Here is a 4841-nt window from a genome sequence, read left to right as displayed (position 1 = left end):
CCTATGCTTTATTAAATTGTATTTATGTTATTTTAACCTATGCTTTATTAAATTTTATTGATGTTGTTTTATCCTATGCTTTATTAAATTTTATTTATGTTGTTTTATCCTATGCTTTATTAACTTGTATTTATGTTGTTTTAACCTATGCTTTATTAAATTGTATTTATGTTGTTTTGTCCTATGCTTTATTAAATTGTATTTATGTTGTTTTAACCTATGCTTTATTAAATTGTATTTATGTTGTTTTAACCTATGCTTTATTAAATTGTATTTATGTTGTTTTATCCTATGCTTTATTAAATTGAATTTATGTTGTTTTATCCTATGCTTTATTAAATTTTATTTATGTTGTTTTATCCTATGCTTTATTAAATTGTATTTATGTTGTTTTATCCTATGCTTTATTAAATTGCATTTATGTTATTTTGACCTATGCTTTACTAAATTGTATTTATGTTGTTGTATCCTATGCTTTATTAAATTTTATTTATGTTGTTTTATCCTGTGCTTTATTAAATTGTATTGATGTGGTTTTATCCTATGCTTTATTAAATAGTATTTATGTTGTTTAATCCTATGCTTTATTAAATTGTATTTATGTTGTTTTATTCTATGCTTTATTAAATTGTATTTATGTTGTTTTATCCTATGCTTTATAAATTGTATTTATGTTGTTTTAGCCTATGCTCTATTAAATTGTATTTATGTTGTTTTATCCTATGCTTTATTAAATTGTATTTATGTTGTTTTATCCTATGCTTTATTAAATTGTATTTATGTTGTTTTATCCTAAGCTTTATTAAATTGTATTTATGTTGTTTTATCCTATGCTTTATTAAATTGTATTTATGTTGTTTTAACCTATGCTTTATTAAATTGTATTTATGTTGTTTTATCCTATGCTTTATTAAATTGTATTTATGTTGTTTTATCCTATGCTTTATTAACTTGTATTTATGTTGTTTTAACCTATGCTTTATTGAATTGTATTGATGTTGTTTTGTCCTGTGCTTTATTAAATTGTATTTATCTTGTTTTATCCTATGCTTTATTAAATTGTATTCATGTTGTTTTATCCTATGCTTTATTAAATTGTATTCATGTTGTTTTATCCTATGCTTTATTAAATTGTATTTATGTTGTTTTATCCTATGCTTTATTAAATTTAATATATGTTGTTTTATCCTATGCTTTATTAAATTTTATTTATGTTGTTTCATCCTATGCTTTATTAAATAGTATTTATGTTGTTTTATCCTATGCTTTATTAAATTGTATTTATGTTATTTTGACCTATGCTTTACTAAATTTTAATTATGTTGTTGAATCCTATGCTTTATTAAATTTTATTTATGTTGTTTTATCCTGTGCTTTATTAAATTGTATTTATGTGGTTTTATCCTATGCTTTATTAAATAGTATTTATGTTGTTTAATCCTATGCTTTATTAAATTGTATTTGTGTTGATTTATCCTATGCTTTATTAAATTGTATTTATGTTGTTTTATCCTATGCTCTATAAATTGTATTTATGTTGTTTTATCCTATGCTCTATTAAATTGTATTTATGTTGTTTTATCCTATGCTTTATTAAATTGTATTTATGCTGTTTTAACCTATGCTTTATTAAATTGTATTCATGTTGTTTTATCTTATGCTTTATTAAATTGTATTTAGGTTGTTTTATCCTATGCTTTATTAAATTGAATTTATGTTGTTTTATCCTATGCTTTATTATATTGTTTTTAATTTGTTTTATCCTAAGCTTTATTAAATTGTATTTATGTAGTTTTAGCCTATGCTTTATTAAATTGTATTTATGTTGTTTTTCCTATGCTTTATTAAATTGTATTTATGTTGTTTATCCTATGTTTCATTAAATTGTATTTATGTTGTTTTATCATATGCTTTATTAAGTTGTATTTATGTTGTTTTGTCCTATGCTTTATTAAATTGTATTTATGTTGTTTTATCCTATGCTTTATTAAATTTTATTTATGTTGTTTTATCCTATGCTTTATTAACTTGTATTTATGTTGTTTTAACCTATGCTTTATTAAATTGTATTTATGTTGTTTTGTCCTATGCTTTATTAAATTGTATTTATGTTGTTTTAACCTATGCTTTATTAAATTGTATTTATGTTGTTTTAACCTATGCTTTATTAAATTGTATTTATGTTGTTTTAACCTATGCTTTATTAAATTGTATTTATGTTGTTTTATCCTATGCTTTATTAAATTGAATTTATGTTGTTTTATCCTATGCTTTATTAAATTTTATTTATGTTGTTTTATCCTATGCTTTATTAAATTGTATTTATGTTGTTTTATCCTATGCTTTATTAAATTGCATTTATGTTATTTTGACCTATGCTTTACTAAATTGTATTTATGTTGTTGTATCCTATGCTTTATTAAATTTTATTTATGTTGTTTTATCCTGTGCTTTATTAAATTGTATTGATGTGGTTTTATCCTATGCTTTATTAAATAGTATTTATGTTGTTTAATCCTATGCTTTATTAAATTGTATTTATGTTGTTTTATTCTATGCTTTATTAAATTGTATTTATGTTGTTTTATCCTATGCTTTATAAATTGTATGTATGTTGTTTTAGCCTATGCTCTATTAAATTGTATTTATGTTGTTTTATCCTATGCTTTATTAAATTGTATTTATGTTGTTTTATCCTATGCTTTATTAAATTGTATTTATGTTGTTTTATCCTAAGCTTTATTAACTTGTATTTATGTTGTTTTATCCTATGCTTTATTAAATTGTATTTATGTTGTTTTAACCTATGCTTTATTAAATTGTATTTATGTTGCTTTAACATATGCTTTATTAAATTGTATTTATGTTTTTTTGTCTTATGCTTTATTAAATTGTATTTATGTTGTTTTATCCTGTGCTTTATTAAATTGTATTTATGTTGTTTTAACCTATGCTTTATTAAATTGTATTTATGTTGTTTTATCCTATGCTTTATTAAATTGTATTTATGTTGTTTTAACCTATGCTTTATTAAATTGTATTCATGTTGTTTTATCTTATGCTTTATTAAATTGTATTTATGTTGTTTTATCCTATGCTTTATTAAATTGAATTTATGTTGTTTTATCCTATGCTTTATTATATTGTATTTACTTTGTTTTATCCTAAGCTTTATTAAATTGTATTTATGTAGTTTTAGCCTATGCTTTATTAAATTGTATTTATGTTGTTTTATCCTATGCTTTATTAAATTGTATTTATGTAGTTTTATCCTATGCTTTATTAAATTGTATTTATGCTGTTTTAACCTATGCTTTATTAAATTGTATTCATGTTGTTTTATCTTATGCTTTATTAAATTGTATTTATGTTGTTTTATCCTATGCTTTATTAAATTTAATTTATGTTGTTTTATCCTATGCTTTATTATATTGTATTTAATTTGTTTTATCCTAAGCTTTATTAAATTGTATTTATGTAGTTTTAGCCTATGCTTTATTAAATTGTATTTATGTTGTTTTTCCTATGCTTTATTAAATTGTATTTATGTTGTTTATCCTATGTTTCATTAAATTGTATTTATGTTGTTTTATCCTATGCTTTATTAAGTTGTATTTATGTTGTTTTGTCCTATGCTTTATTAAATTGTATTTATGTTGTTTTATCCTATGCTTTATTAAATTTTATTTATGTTGTTTTATCCTATGCTTTATTAACTTGTATTTATGTTGTTTTAACCTATGCTTTATTAAATTGTATTTATGTTGTTTTGTCCTATGCTTTATTAAATTGTATTTATGTTGTTTTAACCTATGCTTTATTAAATTGTATTTATGTTGTTTTAACCTATGCTTTATTAAATTGTATTTATGTTGTTTTAACCTATGCTTTATTAAATTGTATTTATGTTGTTTTATCCTATGCTTTATTAAATTGAATTTATGTTGTTTTATCCTATGCTTTATTAAATTTTATTTATGTTGTTTTATCCTATGCTTTATTAAATTGTATTTATGTTGTTTTATCCTATGCTTTATTAAATTGCATTTATGTTATTTTGACCTATGCTTTACTAAATTGTATTTATGTTGTTGTATCCTATGCTTTATTAAATTTTATTTATGTTGTTTTATACTGTGCTTTATTAAATTGTATTGATGTGGTTTTATCCTATGCTTTATTAAATAGTATTTATGTTGTTTAATCCTATGCTTTATTAAATTGTATTTATGTTGTTTTATTCTATGCTTTATTAAATTGTATTTATGTTGTTTTATCCTATGCTTTATAAATTGTATTTATGTTGTTTTAGCCTATGCTCTATGAAATTGTATTTATGTTGTTTTATCCTATGCTTTATTAAATTGTATTTATGTTGTTTTAACCTATGCTTTATTAAATTGTATTTATGATGTTTATCCTATGTTTCATTAAATTGTATTTATGTTGTTTTATCCTATGCTTTATTAAATTGTAATTCTGTGGTTTTATCCTATGCTTTATTAAATTGTATTTATGTTGTTTTAAACTATGCTTTATTAAATAGTTTTTATGTTGTTTTGTCCTATGCTTTATTAAATTGTATTTATGTTATTTTAACCTATGCTTTATTAAATTTTATTTATGTTGTTTTATCCTATGCTTTATTAAATTTTATTTATGTTGTTTTATCCTATGCTTTATTAACTTGTATTTATGTTGTTTTAACCTATGCTTTATTAAATTGTATTTATGTTGTTTTGTCCTATGCTTTATTAAATTGTATTTATGTTGTTTTAACCTATGCTTTATTAAATTGTATTTATGTTGTTTTAACCTATGCTTTATTAAATTGTATTTAT

This window comes from Phyllobates terribilis, unplaced genomic scaffold, assembly GCF_046119375.1.
Source record: "Phyllobates terribilis strain yellow unplaced genomic scaffold, ASM4611937v1 Scaffold_20__1_contigs__length_20440879, whole genome shotgun sequence".
Classification (NCBI taxonomy): Eukaryota; Metazoa; Chordata; class Amphibia; order Anura; family Dendrobatidae; genus Phyllobates; species Phyllobates terribilis.
Note: the sequence above shows the minus strand (reverse complement) of the source record.